This window comes from Scyliorhinus canicula, chromosome 6 (assembly GCF_902713615.1).
Source record: "Scyliorhinus canicula chromosome 6, sScyCan1.1, whole genome shotgun sequence".
NCBI classification, from domain to species: domain Eukaryota; kingdom Metazoa; phylum Chordata; class Chondrichthyes; order Carcharhiniformes; family Scyliorhinidae; genus Scyliorhinus; species Scyliorhinus canicula.
In genome coordinates, this window is record NC_052151.1 from 208726179 (window position 1) to 208745952 (window position 19774).

The 19774-nt window shown below is 50.4% G+C and overlaps 1 pseudogene; it reads right to left on the reverse strand.

The window, feature by feature from the left end:
- LOC119967845 overlaps positions 1–19774 on the reverse strand; it is a 156014-nt pseudogene that overhangs the window by 40031 nt on the left and 96209 nt on the right.

The following is a 19774-nucleotide window of genomic DNA, read 5'->3' on the forward strand; positions in this document are numbered from 1 at the left end:
GAGGCTGGTGATCTGGCAGTGTAGACCGGGTTTGGTAATTTAGCCATAGTCCATAAAGGACCATTGACATCACTCTCCATTAGAGAGGGACGATTTGAAATGAATGGTTTTAGAGACACAACTCGGAACATGTGGAGCAATGGGAGGAGTTGGGACTTCGTGAATGGCTATAGCTGATGAGAAAAATGAAAATCGCTTATTGTCACAAGTAGTCTTCAAATGAAGTTACTGTGAAAAGTCCCTAGTCGCCACATTCCGGCGCCTGTTTGGGGAGGCTGGTACGGGAATTGAACCCGCACTGCTGGCCTTGGTGTGCTTTACAAGCCAACTATTTAACCCACTGTGCTAAACCAGCCCCCAGAGGATCCACCCCGCAACATTAGCATAATTCTAGATCACACTCTAGCCAACGAACCAACTGAGCTAACCAACCCTAGACTGTGTACTGGCAGGGTGGAGTGGTCGCGTGCAGAAGGCATCCTGCGGACCGTTAGGCTGTCAGCAGCATAGGGTAGTGTGCATTGCTGATGGGTGAGTAACAATGGAAATGTGTGTGCTTCTAGATGAGATGATAAATTGCCTTTTGTGTCCAAAATTGCCCTTAGTGTTGGGTGTGGTTACTGGGTTAAGGGGATAGGGTGGAAGTGTGGGCTTGGGTAGGGTGCTCTTTCCAAGAGCCGTTGCAGATTCGATGGGCTGAACAGCCTCCTTCTGCACTGTAAATTCTATGATCTGAATCTGAAATACAAGTAGAATTTGCTGGAAATATTGCCAGAGCTGGACAATTAATGTCTGACAGCCGAAGGGAAGCTGCCCACTCATGCACCACAGACAGAATCACAGAATTCTTATAGAGCAGAAGGAGGCCATTTATCCCATGGTCTCGACACTGGCTCTCCGAATGATAAGTCACTCAGTGTCTTTCCCCCCTTCTCCCCGTAACCCTACACATTCTTCCTTATGAGATAACAGTCCAATTCTTGTTTCAATTGACTGTGTCTCCATCACGCACTCAGACCTTAACCACTCGCTGCAGGGGAAGTTCCCGTTCAGGCAATGCTGGCACCATATTTAAAGGCAGCCAGCAGCCTTTTCAGAAGCAGCAAATCTGAAGGGACCAGCAAGGTGGTCCTGGTTACTAAACAAAGGGCTGAAACGGCAGGCGGCATGTTCAAGGTTACTCCCCAATTCATTGGAGATGCTCCTCCAGGCTGCTCGGGTTCGCAGGGAAGTTCTGATCTCTCAGGATGGGAGGAGAAGATCTGCTGCTCAATCCTAGCTAGTCTGGATGTAGATTGCCGAGAAGATGAGAAGAGTTTGGCCGTGCTTGTTGAGTGAACAAAGTCCAACAACCTGATGTGTTTTGATAAAGTGAGCGTGGGACACAATGTTAAACTTAAGCCTGAGATGTTAATAAGGAGGAAAGTGAAATTGGTAGAAACATGATCCCACGCAGCCACTGGAAATGCCCAGACAGCTGCATTGACTGGCAAAGACATGTCAGACTTTCAACAAAGAGTTTCAATCAGTTATAGGTGACCTGTGTACTGCCAGAATGGAGCGGTCACGTGCAGAAGGCATCCTGCGGACCGTTAGGCTGTCAGCAGCACAGGGTAGTGTGCGTTGCTGATGGGTGAGTAACAATGGAAATGTATGTGCTTCTAGAAGAGAGCACCACGTCAGGAATCAACAAAAAATGATGGCAACGTCCAAATCTTTACACCAATATAAAGTAAAGCTCTGGAAGTGGGAGACATGAAGGCAGGGCGGGAAATTGCCGATGGCGAGAGGTGTTGTGGAGCTGAGAATGAGTGGCCGAATGGATGAGCACAGGAGACCCTCTGGTGACCAGTAATTAGATAATAGTTAACCAGTTGCATTTGATGTACATTTCATTGTAGTTCTTGTTATAACTGAAAGGCAATTGTGTTTAAATTTGCAAACCGGATGACTGTAATTATTGGGCAGCCAAGGGCCAATGACACGGGTGTTTTTCTAAGAATGATTGGATAATTCACTTGTGCTGTGACTCCGCGGGGCTAGAATTGACTGTGCACAAGCCCAGGGTGTTGTAACTGATCACTGACACTGATAATAATGGACAGTGTTTATTTATTGTCCTCATAACAGTGTCCAATATATATGGTTAGATATCCAGTTATTATAAACACAATCTCAGTCTGGTACTTACTCCAGTCTCTGTATTTTACAGCCTGAATTGCTCAGAGCCTCGAAAAGTAGTTTCACTCCTGAATCTCCAAGTTTATTATTGCCCAGGTTCAGATCCATCAGTGCCCCGTTTGTACTGAAAGTGGAGACGAGTGCCTCAACACAGGAATCTGTGAGAGCGTTATCATTCAGACTGGCGATCAGAGACAGAAAAATCAGCAATCAGGATAAATTTACAATGTTGTTCAACATACCAGTATTAACAACAATAATGTACAGGGTGGGACACTCAAAACACAACTTTCCTTTCCATCGAAAGGAAAAAAATCTATTGATGTAATAAAATCGAAGTGCAGGAGTGATTAAATGACAAAAAGGTGATAATGGTGGAAGACAAATGGCTCTTTTTCCGATTGGCAGACAGTTACCAGTGGGGTCCCACTGGGATTTGTGCTGGGACCCAACTGTTCACATTATATACTAATCATTTGGACGAGGGAACTCGTTTGCAGATGATGCAAAGTTGGGTGGGAGGGTGAGCTATGAGGAGAATGCAGAGATGTTTCAGCACGATTTGGACAGTACCCAGTGAGTAGGCATGCATGGCAGTATAATGTGGATAAATGTGCTGTTAGACACTTTGGTAGTAAAATAGGAAGGCATATTATTATTTGAATGGGTGTAAATTGAGAGGTAGATACTCAGCGAGACCTTGGTGTCCTCGTCCATAAGTTGCTAAAATTAAGTGTGCAGGTACAACTGGCAGTAAAGAAACCAAATGGTATGTTGGCCTTCATAGCGAAAGGATGTGAGTATAGGAATAGGGATGTTTTACTGCAATTGTATAGGGCATAGGTGAGGCCACACCTGGAGTATCGTGTGCAGTTTTGGGGGGTGTCCATAGCTGAGGATGGATGTTCCGCTGTGGAGGTAGTGCAGCGAAGGTTTACCAGCCTGATTCTTGGATAAGGGACTGTCATATGGAGAGACTAAATGGTTAGGATTATATTCATTGGAGTTTAGAAGAGTGAGGGGGGAATCCCATAGAAAATTCTAACAGGATTAGACAGGGTAGATTCAGAAAGAATGTTCCTGATGGGAAGTGTGCCCAGAACTAGGGGTCATAGTTTGAGGATAAGGGGTAAACATTTTAGGGACTGATGTGAGGAGAAATGTCTTCACCCAGACATGGAGAATCTGTGGAATTCACGACCACAAAAGGTAGTTGAGGCCAAAACATCATGTAATTTGATATCGCTCTTGGGCTAAAGGGATCAAGGGATATGGGGGGGGGGGGGGGCGGGGAGAAGGTGGATCAGGGAATTGAACTTGATGATCAGCCATGATCATAATGAATGGGAAAGCATGTGCAAAGGGATGAAGGCATCCTCCTGCTTCTATTGCCTATGTATGTTTCTATGTAAACGTATAGGTTCATCATATCCTTAGCCTGAGTCTCTAGGGAGGGAAATGGGTTGGTCAGTAGCTCAGGAATGGAGCTTTTAGTGAGGATGACTATAATGGCTGGGGATTCATTGAAGTGTGGTCTGAAAGCTGGGAATATGGCAGTATGGACAGGGTTAGGATATTTAAACATAGTCCAAAAATGGCCACTGGCACCTTCTCCATTACACAGAGACAAATTTGTTGTATGTTGTTTTAGAGACCCACTTTAGCATACGTGGGGTAATGGAAGGAGGCGGGATTCCATGAACTACCCAAGCCGGTTTGGGCATCAAACCCTCAACATTAACTTCATTCTGCATCACACTCTAGCCACCCAACCAACTGAGCTGACCAACTCCACACTATTGCCAGACCTGCCACTTAATGTCTGTCAGGTGAGGGAAAGCCGCCCACTCAGGCAGTGCAGGCAGAATTGTTACAGAGCAGAAGGAGGCCCTTTCACTCACGGTGTCTGCACTGGCTTTCAGAATAAACAATTCGCCAAGTGTCATTCCCCCACCTTCTCTTCATAACCCTGCACATTCTTCCTTTTCAGATAACAGTCCCACTCCCTTTCAAATGCTTCAATTGAATGTGTCTCCACCACACTCTCAGACAGTGCGTACGAGACCTTTACAACTCACTGCATGGGAAGTCCGATTCAGGCAATGCTGCCACCATATTAAAGACAGCCAGCAGCAGTTTCAAAAGCAGATGTTCTGGAGGGACCAGTATGGAAAAGGGGAACTGTGGGGGCATATACAGACGACTTTTAGAAAGATGAGAACACCACTGGACGGAGCAAGACAGGTGGGAGGATGAACTAGGGAGGAGTAGGGTGGGGTCTCTGGAGCAAAGCACTAACTGGGGCCAACTCCATCTCCTCCTGCGCAAGGCTAAGACTCATGCAGTTTAAAGTGGTGCACAGAGCACACTAAACCAGAACACCTAACCAAAACGGAACAGCATGTAAATTGTAAATAACAACCGTTTCAATCATCTCCTGTACAGTGTACAAATGTAATCTTCAATAAAAATATTTATAGAAAAACTAAAAATAAATTGCAAATATCAGATGGTACTGACTGTCTTACCATCATAGATATCTAGAAAAAAGAACATTTTGATCCAATTAAAATCACTTTTAACTTCTGCATAACTACAATACTGACCAACGCAACCACCCAAGCGGCTCTCCCCTAACGCCCTGACTGCTTCAAGACATCCCCCAAGACTACACCCCACATCCTTGATACACCCCATACCTCGCCGACTAAACTGCCAACCTCATCCCACAAAAGGCTGGGGTGGCTTTTTTAAGTTCAACTCTCCTGCCCTCGACTGAAGGACTGGGGAACCCATTGCACTGTACTTTGTCACCTGACCCAAGTCAGAAAGTGAGGCAGGAAAAGTGGGCCGCATTTGAGAGTAAATAGGAAAGCTGAGTGGCAATTCGACTCTGACTGACCGCCCCTCCACGCAAGTTACATCACTACTGCTGATACTAATAATAATGAACAACGTTTATTATTGCACTAATAAAGGTACCCCAAATATATTGTTAGATAGCTAGATATTGTGAGCACAATTTCACAAAATCTGGTACTTACTTCAGATTCTGTATTTTACAGTCCGGATTCCTCAGAGCCACAGACAGTTGTTTCACACCTGAATCTCCCAGTTTATTATGACACAGTTTCAATCCGTGAGGGTCCATTTTGAACTGAGAGCAGAAACGAGATCCTTGGTACATGAATTAGTAAGAGCATTATGATCCAGCCTGGGGAACAAACGGAGAAAATAACAGGAATCAGAGTAATCCTCAGTGTTTCAATAATGTACAGGGTGCGATACTCAGAGCACAACTCCCGTTCATACAGAACAACAACGCTATAAATCCAAATATCAATGGAATCGGCCACAAATATTCACCGGGTCAGACAATATCTGTGAATAGAGAAACAGATTTAATGTTTCAGTTTGATGAGCTTTCCTTAAAACTGGGAAATACCAGCAAATTTCTAAACTATTTGAAGTGACAGGTAGATGAGGATCGGGTGACAAGGAAAGAACAAAATGAAATTGCAGGAGTGATAAAACGACAAAAAGATGATGGTGTGAGACAAAAGCACAGGATCCGCATGTCCTTACTCTGAGCCACTGGGGAAGGACATGAGATGAATGTCAGTGACTCCGGAATGGAACCTTAAGTGGGGATGACGACAATGGCCGGGGATCTATTGAAATTTCAAACGGAAGATAGAGATTTGGCAGTGTGGACAGGTTTAGGTAATTTAACCGTCATCCACGAAGCACCATTTGTATCTGTTGTGACCGAAGGTAAGGGGCCCACACGTCGCCAGACAGACAGGATACAGCTAGGTTTATTCTACAACTCAATACAGGGCTCTCTCATTCTCCACTCCCCCTCAGGGTCCTCTTCCTCGACCTGCTCCCAGGCCGGGGTTTATATCCTGTGGGGGGTCCTCCAATTCGGAGGAAACTCCGCCACCAAATCACCTGGGGTGCTCATACTCCAAGATGTAAGATGGGAATCTAATACCGTGCATGCGCGAGCACTTTTCAGGGTCGTAACAGTATCTCTCACAATGTTATATGTAGTTTTAGAGACACAACTTACAAAACGTGGGGTAATGGGACGAGTTGGGACTCTTCAGGAAGCGAAGTACAGCACACACCCCTGTCTGCATCAACGGGACTGAGATGGAGATGGTTGACAGCTTCAAATTCCGAGGTGTGCACATCACCAAAAATCTGTCCTGGTCCACCCACGTTGACGTTACCACCAAGGCGGCATAATAGAGCCTATACTTCCTCAGGAAACTAAGAAAATTTGGCATGTCCACACTGACTCTTACCAACTTTTACAGATGCACCATAGAAAGCATCCTATCGGGCTGCATCACAGCCTGGTATGGCAACTGCTTGGCCCAGGACCGCAAGAAACTTCAGAGAGTCGTGAACACCGCCCAGTCCATCACACTAACCTTCCTCCCATCTACTGACTCCATCTACACCTCCCGCTGCCTGGGGAAATCGGGCAGCATAATCAAAGATCCCTCCCACCCGGCTTACTCACTCTTCCAACTTCTTCCATCGGGCAGGAGATAAAGAAGTCTGAGAACACAAACTAACAGACTCAAAAACAGCTTCTTCCCCGCGGTTACCAGACTCCTAAACGGCCCTCTTATGGACTGACCTGCTTAATACTACACTCCTGTATGCTTCACCTAATGCCGGTGTCTATGTATTTACATCATGTACCTTGTGATGCCCTATTATGTATTTTCTTTTTCTTTTATTTTCTTTTCATGTACTAAATGATCTGTTTGAGCTGTGCGCAGAAAAATAATTTTTACTGTACCTCAGTACACGTGACAATAAACAAAATCCAATCCAATCCATGAACTACCAGAGCTGGTATGGAGATCAAACCTTCGACATGAACCAACTGAGCGAACCACTTTCACACTACTGCCAGAGCCAGTCATTGATATGCGACAGGCGAAGGGACTCCGTCCACTCAGGCAGTGCAGGCAGAATCACAGAATTGTTACAGAGCTGAAGGAGGCCATTAACTCATAGGGCTGAAAACCCCAATCGGCGACCCCGAAATCCCGTTCGCCGATAGGCCGGAGAATCCACTGGAATCGGGGGTGGCGCTGTTTTTACGATGCTCTGCCCACTCAAAACCGGCATACTCGTGGGGGGGGGGGGGGGGGGGGGGGCGGGCGCATGCCGTCGGGATGGCTTTGGACCATCCTCGATGGGCCGAGTCCCCGACGACGTCGCTGGTGTCTGCTCACACCATTTGGGGACTTCCAGTGGCAGCTGCAGACTGTGTCCAGTGCCAGCACAGTCTGGGGGAGGAGAGGGTGGAGCCGTTCCGCTGGTGGGGGGGGGGGGGGGGATCCAAGAGTGGCGAGGGGGGGGTTACTGGGGGGGCATTATTTGGCAGGTTGGGTCCGCGAATGGCCAGCGCCATGCTGTACAGCGCGACTGCTGCAGGCTGCCGCCATGCGCAGCCACGGACCCGGCCATTCTGTGGCCGTATCTGTAGTTAAAGCTAGGGAGCCTTACGCTGAGCGGCTGCTAGCCCCCCACCGGGCCGAGCATCGGTGCGGGGGATCCGCTGACTTTCTGGACGCAAGACCAGACGGATCCTGTGGTGAGAATCCAGCCCATGGTGTCTGTACTGGCTCTCAGAATGAGCAATTCACTCAGTATCATTCCCCCCTTCTCCCTGTAACCCTCCACATTCTTTCTTTCCAGATAACAGTCCACTTCCCTTAGAATGCTTCAATTGAACCTGTCTCCCCACACTCCGAGGCAATGTATTCTCGAATCAACCACACGCTGCAGAGGAAGTCTCAGTTCAGGCAATGTTGCTGCTTTATTTAAAGGCAGTCTGCAGTACTTTCAAAGGCTGCAGGTCTGCAGGAACCAGTGAGGGAGGCTTGGTGACTGAACAAAGAGCTGAAATACCAGGAAGCAGATTAAATATTATTCTCCCATTCGCTGCTGCCCCAAATTCACAAAAGTATGAGGTATGAGTTAGTTCCGATACATTGTGGAACTTCATTCAAAGAAATTACAGTGGTAGGCCTTAAACCTAAAGATAGAGGAGTTCTAGACTCCTCTAGTTCTAGACTCCTCTATCTTTGGGAAAAGATGTCGACTACCCACCTTATCTATGCTCCTCATTATTTTATAGACCTCTAGAAGATCACCCCTAAGCCTCCTATGCTCCAGGGGACAAAGTCCCAGCCTATCCAGTCTCTCCTCAAAACTCAGACCATCAAGTCCTGGTAGCATCCTTGTAAATCTCTTTCTAGTTTAACAATATCCTTCCTATAATAGGGTGACCAGAACTGAACACAGTATTCCATGTGTGGTCTTACCAATGTCTTGTACAACTTCAGCAAGACCTCCTAACTCCTGTATTCAATATTCTGACCAATAAAACCTAGCTTGCTGAATGCCTTCTTCACCACCCTGTCCACCTGCGACTCCACCTTCAAGGAGCTATGAACCTGTATCCCTAGATCTCTTTGTTCTGTAACTGTCCCCAACTCCCTACCATTAACTGAATAGGACCTGCCCTGATTTGATCGACTAAAATGCATCACCTCACATTTATCCAAATTAAACTGCATCTGCCATTCACTGGCCCAATTGGTCAAGATCCCGTTGCAATCTTATATAACCTTCTTCACTATCTACTATGCCACCAATCTTGGTGTCATCTGCAAACCTACTAACCGTGCCTCCTACATTCTCATCTAAATCATTAATATATATAACAAATAACAGTGGACCCAGCACCGATCCGCGAGGCACACCGCTGGTCACAGGCCTCCAGTTTGAAAAACAACCCCCCACAACCACCCTTTGGCTTCAATTGCCAAGCCAATTTTGTATCCAATTGGCTACCTCACCCTGGATTCCGTGAAATTTAACCTTTTGCTACAACCGACCATGCAGTACCTTGTCAAAGGCCTTACCAAAGTCCAGGTAGACAACGTCGACCGCACTGCCCTCATCTACCTTCCTGATTACCCCTTCAACAAACTCAATCAAATTCATGAGACATGACTTTCCCCTGACAAAGCCATGCTGACTTTCCCTAATTAGCCCTTGCCTGTCTAAATGCCTGTAGACCCTGTCCCACAGAATATCTTCGAACAACTTACCCACTACAGAAGTAAGTCTCACCGGTTGGTAGTTCCCGGGCTTATCCCTACAGCCCTTCTTAAACAATGGCACAACATTTGCTACCCTCCAATCTTCAGGCACCTCTCCTGTGGCTGTCGATTATTTAAATATCTCGGCTCGGGCCCGGCAATTCCCTCCCTCAACGTCCTGGGATACATTGCACCAGGTCCCGGGGATTTGTCTATCTTGATCCGCTTTAATACCTCCAGCACCTCTTTCTCTGTAATATGAACGCTCCTCAAGACATCACTTTTTATTTCCCCAATTTCCCAAATATTCGTGCCTTTCTCAACAATAAATACTGATGAGAAATATTCATTTAGGATCTCTCCCATCCCTTGTGGATCCCCACATAATGACCCTGTTTATCCTTCAGAGGCTTACCCTCTCCCTAGTCACTCTTTTGCCCTTATGTATCTGTAAAAGCTCTTTGGATTTTCCTTTGCCTTATCTGTTTTTCTTTTAATTTAGAGTACCCAATTTATTTTTTCCAGTTAAGGGGAAATTTAGCGTGTTAAATCCACCTACCTTGCCCATCTTTGGATTGTGGGGGCGAAACCCACGCAAACACGGGGAGAATGTGCAAACTCCACACGGACAGTGACCCAGAGCCGGGATTGAACCTGGGACCTCGGCACCGTGAGACTGCAGTGCTACCACTGCTCCACAGTGCTGCCCTTCCTTTGCCTTATCTGCCAAGACAATCTCATGTCCCCTTTTTGCCCTCCTGATTTCTCTCTTAACTCTACAAGCCCTATAGTCTTCAAGGGATCCACTTGATCCCAGCTGCCTATGCATGTCATATGCCTCCTTCTTCCTATTGACCCTGTGTCTTCACAGAGGAAGACAGAAATAACGCCCCAAAAATGCTGGAATGAATCAAGGGTCCAGTGAGATGGAGGAATGGAAGGGAAATACCATTACTAGAAGAATAGTACTGGAGAAATTAATAGACTGAAAGCTGATAAATCCCCAAGGCCTGAGAATCTCCATTCCAGAGTTTTAAAGGTCGTGAAAATAGTTGATTTGTTGGATGTCATGTTCCAAACTTTTGCAGATTCTCGAACTGTGGTAACAGATTGCAAGGTGACAAATGTCACATCGCTAATTAAAACAGCAAGGAGGGAGAAAAGAGGGAATTACAGACCAGTTCGCCTAACATCAGTATTAGAGAAAATGCAAGATGCTATTTTAAGGATGCGATAACAGGAAATTTAGAAAATATCAATGGGATTAGACAAAGTCAACATGGATTTGTGAATAGGAAATCATGTTTGATAAGCATACTGGAATTTTTTGAGAATGAATCTAGCAAAATAGATAAGGGTGGACCAATGGATGTGATGTGTATTTGGATTTTCAAAAGCTTTTAACCAAGTCCCATTTAAGAGGTTAATGAGCAAAATTAAAACGTTTGGATTGAGGGTAATTAATTTATTGGCCAGGATTGAGAATTGGTTAGCAGATAGGAAACAGAGAGTAGGAATAAATTTGTACTTTACAAAGTGGTAGTAAGTGATGAGTGGGATCTCGAGGTCAGTGTTTTAGCCCCAGCTATTCACAATATACATCAAATACTTGGAGAGAACCATGTTTTCTGACGACATCCTGTTATTGGTAAAGTGAGCGGGGGTAAAAGGATGTTAAGAGGTTTCAAGTTGATTTAGATTAGAGAAGATGATTGAATGGGCAAATACATGGCAGATGAAGTATAATGTGGATAAAGTTATCCACTTTGGATAAAGTTATCCATTTTGGATGGAGAAATAGAGTGGCAGAGTATTATTTAAATTGTAAGTTTGTGAATTGTTGATTTGAAAAGGGATTGGGATACAGTATACATTGCAGTGAAAGCAAGCATGCAGGTACAGCAAGCAGTTACGAAGGCAAATGGTATGTTGGCCTTCATTGCAAGATAGCTTGAGTATCATGCGCGCCACGGCCCGCGCGAGTTCACGCAATAGCATGGGTTCCTGCCTCCGTGCCGGCCCCCGGGCAATATCGCAGAGCCCAACAGGGGCTCAACGCAGTGGAACATAGGCCCCCCACGGAAATAGCCCGCCCACCGATCGGTACGCCCCGATCGCGGGCCAGGCCACCAGAGAGGGAGGGGTGGCATTGTTAGTCAAGGACAGTATTACGGTGACTTCTGGTGGCGGCAATGTGGAGCTAAGCCGCACGTTCGGCAGCTCCCGCTGAAAACGGACTTTGGGGCTCTTTTCAGGGCCCCCAACGGAACTTTCGGCAAATCCCGACGTGGGAAGAGGACAGGAGTCGACCCCTACGGTCCTATGGTCCGGACCAGGAGTGGGGTAAGAGGAAAAATGGTGGAAGCACCCCTGGAAAAGCGGGGGAAGAAAACAAAATGGCGGCCGGCGGAGGCCCGGAGGAGTGGAGGCAGTGGGCGCAGGAGCAGCAAGCGACTCTGCTGCGCTGCTTCCAGGAGCTGAAGGTGGAGCTGCTGGAGTCGTTGAAGGTAACCACCAGAGAGCTGATGGAGGCTCAGACAGTCCAGGGGGCCGCGATCCGGGAGCTGCAGAAGCAGGCCTCTGAAAGGGAGGATGAGGCCGTGGCCGTCGCGGGGAAGGTGGAGATGCGCGAGGCGCTCCATAAAAGGTGGCAGGAGCGGTTCGAGGAGCTGGACAACCGGTCGAGGAGGAAGAATTTGCGGATCCTGGGCCTCACGGAGGGGCTGGAGGGGTCGGACATGGCGGCCTATGTGGTCGTTATGTTGAACTCGCTGATGGGGGCTGGGTCCTTCCAGGGGACCCTGGAGTTAGAGGGGGACCACAGAATTCTGGCTAGGAGGCCCAAGCCGAACGAGCCACCGCGGGCAGTGTTGGTGCGGTTTCATCGGTTCGTGGATCGTGAGTGTGTGCTCCGGTGGGCCAAGAAGGAGCGGAGCAGCAAGTGGGAGAACACGGAGGTGCGGATCTTCCAGGACTGGAGTGCGGAGGTGGCGAGGCGGAGGGCCGGGTTTAACCGGACGAAGGCGGTGCTCCATAGACGGAGTGTGAAGTTCGGCATGTTGCAGCCGGCGCGTCTGTGGGTCACCTATAAGGATCGGCACCATTATTTTGAGTCCCCGGAGGAGGCGTGGGCCTTTGTGCAAGCCGAGAAACTGGACTCAAACTGAGGGTCTAAGATGGGGGATGTTGTATAATACTGTACTTGTATTTGCTCGGTTTAATGTAAGATGGGGCAGCAGGGTAGCATGGTGGTTAGCATAAATGCTTCACAGCTCCAGGGTCCCAGGTTCGATTCCCGGCTGGGTCACTGTCTGTGTGGAGTCTGCACGTCCTCCCCCTGTGTGCGTGGGTTTCCTCCGGGTGCTCCGGTTTCCTCCCACAGTCCAAAGATGTGCGGGTTAGGTGGACTGGCCATGCTAAATTGCCCGTAGTGTCCTAATAAGGGTAGGGTTAAGGGAGGGGGTTGTTGGGTTGCGGGTATGGGGTGGATACGTGGGTTTGAGTAGGGTGATCATGGCTCGGCACAACATTGAGGGCCGAAGGGCCTGTTCTGTGCTGTACTGTTCTATTCTATGTTCTATGTGGGTTGGCCTTAGGGTGGGTGGGGTGATTTTTGTAGTGGGTTTTTCTGTATGGGACTGGTGGACGGGTTCGGGCAGGGGGGTAAACGGGACGTTCGGGGAGCTGATGGGGGGGACTGACTATGGGAGTTGCCTTAGAGAAGGCGGGGCCGGGCAGGGCGAAAGCACAGGCTTTTCTCGGGTTTCCCGCACTGGGAGATGGTGGGGGCGGGGTCGGGGCTGAGTAGCGCAGGCCGTTGCTGGCTGTTTTCTTTTCCCGCGCAAGAGCGGGGGGGGGGGGGGGGGGGGGAGGAGGACCCGCTGATGGGCACAATGGAGGAGGGGTAGTCCCACGTGGGGAGGAGTCGGAGGTAGGGCGGGAGTCGCCGGGGTCAGCAGAAGTTAGCTGGCTCACAGGAGTGCTATGGAGGGGCGCGGCTAGGAGGGATCCTAGCCTGGGGGGGGGGGGGGGGGGGGGGGGGGTACTGGGTTTCTGCTGAAACGGTCAGGAATGAGCTGGAGGATTCAGGGGGTGCTGGAGGGGGGAGTTGCTGCCATGGGGCACTGGAAGAGCGAGGGACGCTGGCCGGTGGTGGGCAAGGGATGGGTTAAGGCTAGTCGGCAGGGGAGGGGGGCAGGGAGCCCTCTGATCCGGCTGATAACCTGGAATGTAAGGGGGCTGAATGGGCCGGTCAAACGGGCCCGGGTGTTTGCGCACCTGAAGGGGCTGAAGGCGGATGAGGCCATGCTCCAAGAGACACACCTGAAAGTGGCGGACCAGGTTCGGCTGAGGAAGGATGGGTGGGCCAAGTATTTCATTCAGGGCTGGATGAGAAGAGTCGGGGGGTGGCGATCCTGGTGGGGAAGAAGGTGACGTTTGAGGCGTTAAATGTGGTGGCTGACAGTGGCGGGAGATATGTGATGGTGAGTGGTAAGCTGCAGGGGGAGCGGGTTGTGTTGGTGAATGTTTACGCCCCAAATTGGGACGATGCGGAGTTTATGCGGCGTATGTTGGGCCGCATTCCGGACCTAGAGGTGGGGGGCCTGATCATGGGGGGGGGAACTTCAACACGGTACTGGATCCCCCATTGGATCGATCCAAGTCCCGGACGGGTAGGAGGCCGGCGGCGGCTAAGGTGCTGAGGGGGTTTATGGATCAGATGGGGGGGGGTGGATCCCTGGAGGTTTGCGAGGCCAAGGGCCAGGGAATACTCGTTTTTCTCCCACGTACATAAGGCCTATTCGAGGATTAATTTTTTTGTCCTGAGCGGGGGGCTGGTTTTGAGGGTGGAGGATGTGGAATAATCCGCCATTGCCATTTCAGATCATGCCCCGCACTGGGTGGACCTCGGGCTGGGGGAAGAGAGGGACCAATGTCCGCTCTGGCGCTTGGAGGTGGGGCTGCTGGCAGACGAGGAGGTGGCCGAGAGGGTTCGGGGGTGTATCGAGAGGTACCTTGAGGCCAACGACAACGGGGAGGTCCGAGTGGGGATGGTCTGGGAGGCATTGAAGGCGGTGACTAGAGGGGAATTGATTTCCATCCGAACCCATAGGGAGAGGGGGGAGCAGAGGGAGAGGGAGAGACTGATAGGGGAGATCGTGAGGGTGGATAGGAGATATGCGAAGGCTCCGGAGGAGGGATTGCTGGGGGAGAGATGTAGCCTTCAGGCCAGGTTAGACCTATTGACTACCAGAAAGGCAGAAGCTCAGTGGAGGAAAGCACAGGGGGCGGTGTATGAATATGGGGAGAAGGCGAGGAGGATGCTGGCACACCAGCTCCGAAAGCGGGACGCAGCCAGGGAGATTGGGGAGTGACGGATAGAGCTGGGAAGGTGGTGCGGAGGGGGGTAGATGTTAATGGGGTCTTCAGGGACTTCTACGGGGAACTGTACCGGTCGGAACCCCCAGTGGAGGGGGGTGGAATGGGGCGCTTCTTGGACAAGCTGCGATTTCCGAGGGTGGAGGAGGAGCAGGTGGAAGGACTGGGGGCGCCGATCGAGCTGGAGGAGGTGGTCAAAGGGATAGGGAGCATGCAGTCAGGGAAGGCGCCGGGGCGGATGGGTTTCTGACGGAATTTTATAGGTATGTGGACCTGTTGGGCCCCCTGTTGGTCCGGACCTTTAACGAGGCAAGGGAGGGGGGGCTTTACCCCAACTATGTCGCCGGCACTGATTTCCTTGATCCTGAAGCGGGACAAGGACCCTCTGTAGTGCGGATCATATAGGCCGATTTCACTGCTAAATGTCGACGCCAAGCTGCTGGCAAAGATCCTAGCCACAAGAATAGAGGATTGCGTGCCCGGGTCATTCATGAGGACCAGATGGGGTTTGTGAAGGGAAGGCAGTTGAATACGAATGTGCGAAGGCTCCTCAACGTTATTATGATGCCGGCTGTGGAAGGGGAGGCGGAGATAGTGGTGGCATTAGATGCGGAGAAGGCCTTTGATAGGGTTGAGTGGGAGTATCTGTGGGAGGTGTTGGAGAGGTTTGGGTTTGGGGAGGGGTTTATCCGTTGGGTGAGGCTGCTCGACGAGGCCCCGATGGCGAGTGTAGCCACAAATAGGAGGAGGTCGGAGTACTTTCGGCTGTACCGGGGACGAGACAGGGGTGCCCCCTGTCCCTCTTGCTCTTCGCGATTGAGCCCCTGGCCATGGCATTGAGGGAGTCAGGGAACTGGAGGGGCCTGGTGTGGGGTGGGGAGGAGCATCGAGTGTCGCTTTATGCGGATGACCTGTTGCTGCATGTGACGGACCCGGTTGGGGGGTGGGGGGGGGGGGGGGGGGGGGAGGGGGGGGATGCCGGAGGTGATGAGGATTCTTAGTGAATTCGGGGGTTTCTCTGGGTATAAGTTGAACCTGGGCAAGAGCGAATTGGTCGTGGTGCATCCGGGGGATCAGGAGGAGGGGATTGGTAGGCTCCCATTGAAGCAGGCAGGGAAGAGCTTTAGGTACCTAGGGGTCCAGGTGGCTGGGAGCTGGGGGGCCCTGCACAAGCTCAACCTCACAAGGATGGTGGAGCAGATGGAGGAGGAGTTTAAGAGGTGGGATATGTTACCGCTGTCACTGGCGGGGAGGGTGCAGTTCGTTAAGATGACGGTGCTCCCGAGGTTTTTGTTCCTGTTCCAGTGCCTCCCCATCCTTATCCCGAAGGCCTTTTTTAGGAGGGTCAACAGGAGTATTACGGGATTTGTGTGGGTGCATGGGACTCCAAGGGTGAGAAGAGTGTTCCTGGAACGGGGCAGGGATAGGGGGAGGGCTGGCGTTGCCCAACCTCGGGGTACTATTGGGTTGCCAACGCAGCGATGGTGCGTAAGTGGGTAATGGACGAGGAAGGGGCAGCATGGAAGAGGATGGAGGTGGCGTCATGTGTGGGCACGAGCCTGGAGGCGCTGGTAACGGCGCCGTTGCCGCTCCCTCCAACGAGGTATACCTCGAGCCCGGTGTTGGCGACCACCCTCAAAATTTGGGGGCAATGGAGACGGCATAGGGGAGAAGTGGGGGGCTCGATGGAGGCCCCGATACGGGGGAACCATCGGTTTGTCCCAGGGAGCATTGATGGCGGATTTCTGGGCTGGCACAGGGCAGGGGTTAGGAGGTTGAGGGACCTGTTTGTGGAGGGGAGGTTCGCGAGCTTGGGGGAGTTGGAGGGGAAGTTCAGGCTCGCCCCAGGGAACATGTTTAGGTACATGCAGGTGAGGGCGTTTGCCAGGCGGCAGGTGGAGGGGTTCCCCTTGCTGCCCCCACATGGGGTGCGGGACAGGGTGCTCTCGGAGGTGTGGATTGGAGGAGGGAGGATTTCGGACATATACTGGGTGATGCAGGAGGTAGACGAGGCCTCAGTGGAGGAACTGAAGGGTAAATGGGAAGAGGAGCTGGGTGAGGAGATTGAGGAGGGGACGTGGGCGGATGCCCTGGAGAGAGTGAATTCCTCCTCTTCCTGTGCGAGGCTTAGCCTCATACAGTTCAAGGTGCTGCATAGGGCCCACATGACTGGGACGAGGATGAGTAGGTTTTTCGGGGGTGAGGACAGGTGTGCTAGGTGCTCGGGGAGCCCAGCGAACCACGCCCATATGTTTTAGGCGTGCCCAGCGCTGGGGGAGTTTTGGAAGGGGGTAGCAAGGACGGTGTCGAGGGTGGTGGGATCCAGGGTCAAGCCAGGCTGGGGACTCGCAATTTTTGGGGTTGCAGTGGAGCTGGGAGTGCAGGAGGCGATAGAGGCTGGTGTTCTGGCCTTTGCCTCCCTAGTAGCCCGGCGGCGGATCTTGCTCCAATGGAAGGATGCGAGGCCCCCAACCGTGGAGGCCTGGATCAATGATACAGCGGGGTTCATTAAATTGGAGAAGATGAAATTTGCCCTGAGGGGATCAGTACAAGGGATCTTTAGGCAGTGGCAGCCTTTCCTGGACTTCCTGGCGGAACGGTAGGGAAATAGGCCGGCAGCAGTAGCAACCGGGGGGAGGGGGGGTGGGGGTAAAAATTTCAATAAAAAATATTTTTTTAAAAAAAGGACAGTATTACGGTGGCAGAAAGGACGTTCGATGAGGACTCGTCTACTGAGGTAGTATGGGCTGAGTTAGAAACAGGAAAGGAGAGGACAGCCTGTCAGGGCTTTTCTACAGGCCTCTGAAAAGTTCCAGAGATGTAGAGGAAAGGATTGCAAAGATGATTCTGGATAGGAGCGAAAGTAACAGGGTAGTTGTTATAGGGGACTTTAACTTTGCAAATATTGACTGGAAACGCTAAAGTTCTCTAGATGGGTCCGTTTTTATCCAATGTGTGCAGCAGGGTTTCCTGACGCAGTATGTATATAGTGCCCCTGAGGAATGCCAAACCCTCCCTCTTTTCCCCGCTCCTACACCTGGGGTAAACACAGAACCTAAACCACACTGTAAATCTGTGCCAGTGCACAGGGGGGTCAAATAGCTCTGGAACAAAGGTCAGGATGAAGAGAATGTGAGAGAGAGAGAGAGGAGAAAGGGGGAGGGAGGAGAAAGGGGGAGTGAGGAGAAAGAGGCCCAGGGGGTGGGGAGGCAGAATTAATCCAAATTCCTGCTTATTTCCTCAGACTCTTCAAAAGGTTGTTTCTCCCCAGGATTAGAAAAGGTGCCTTTATAATTCACAGCGCAGAACCCTTTCTGCGCTGTGAATTATAAAGGCAGAACCCAGAAACTTTGCCAAAAGTTTTTCCCTCTCACTCCGCGCGTTTTTCCTGTTGTTGTGAAACTGACCTGAAATCGCAGAGGCTGAAGCAGAAATAGACAAATCCAGACACATCTCCCACCCCGGGATTCCAGCATTTCCCTCTGCATTCTAACTGGGCAATATTCCTGGGTTTAGGCAGATTGCAATATACTCGCCAAAGCCCTGCTCTCAGCCAGAGGACGGACGGGACTCCCTCTCTCTGTCTCTCTCTCTCTCTGTCTGTCCCCACAATCTCCCTCTCTCTCTCTCTCTCTCTCAAACAAAGACAAGGCAGCTGGGAGGAAGTGGAGCCTTGAGGAAGATCTGCTGACGCCCCCATCCAATGGATGCCCGGGGTCAACGCACCGTCGCCCCCCCCCCTCTGCACGCCGCTGCCCCCTACCCCTACCCCCCTACCTCTACCCCTACCCCGACCCCCCTACCCCCACCGCCCCCTACCTCTACCCCCACCCCTACCCCCACCCCCCCCTACCCCCCTACTCCCCCCCATACCCTCCCCCCCGCACTCGATGTAGGTAACTGAACGGCGTCAACCATCATCAATGGTTGACGCCGTTATAAACCTACTTTGATTTTCGCCGACGTGACCCATGGCCACGTCGGCGGGACTTCGGCCCATCCGGGCCAGTGAATAAAAAAGCTTAAAAAAACAATGGCATCCCGCCGGCGCCAGCCGTTATCCGAGGCGGCCGGCGGGATTTGAAGAACGCCGTTTTATGGCGGGTGGGAGAATTTTTAACATGGTGGTAGCGGCAATATCGGCGCCGCCGGCCGATTCTCCGACCCTGCGTGGGGTTGGAGAATTTTGCCCAAGGTTCACAGTTTCTGGATATGGGAGAGTCTATTTATAGCTGAAGTGAGTAGAAACATTTCCACTCAGTGTCATGAACCTGTGGAATTCTGTGGAAAGATATGTTGGGCACGTCACTGAATACATTAAGAAGAAAACAGGTTTATTCATTTAAAGTGTCATAGGGTATGTTAAGTGTGCTTAAATATGGTGCTGAGCTGAAGGATCAGCCATGATCATATAAAATAGCAGAGTGGGCATTACTGGCCGACTGGCCTCCTACTGCTCCTGGTTTCTGTTACTCTGGAGGTTCTCCCCAGGCTGCTGATGTTCAGAGAGTGGTCCTATTCCCAGAAGGCAGGAAGAGAAGCTCTGAACATTCATTCAGAGATTGCCGAGGACCTGAGGAGGTGTGGGGCCGGTGGTTGCAGTGTGGCTGAAGGATCAATCACCTGTGGCCGAATTCCCCTGTTGCCCAGCCCCGTGTTTCTCAATGCTGTACGTTCGCTGGTTCTACAGTTTCTATATGCTATAATCGGGTTGTTCAGAGTCACAGACCCTGACAGTTTATTCATTTTCATACAGTGAAATTACGATGGGTCAAACTCAGATGACACAAAATTCCAGTTATGTTGAATTTGTCAACTGTTCTTGCATTGATAACAGCAAATCCCACATAAAGATGCCAGTGAGAAACTGGAATTCCTTCCTGGGAACTCTGGATTAGCTGAATTTACATACATTTGTCATATCATTGCACTGACCAGGAATTAAACTAGATGAGAGCCCAAAATCATGTAGCATTTGGCATTTTTCAATGTAAAGTATGAAAAATTAGATAAAGACTTATTTTAAAATGAGTTACTGCTTTACTGTGTTTTCATTTATGATTTGAATTCATTGT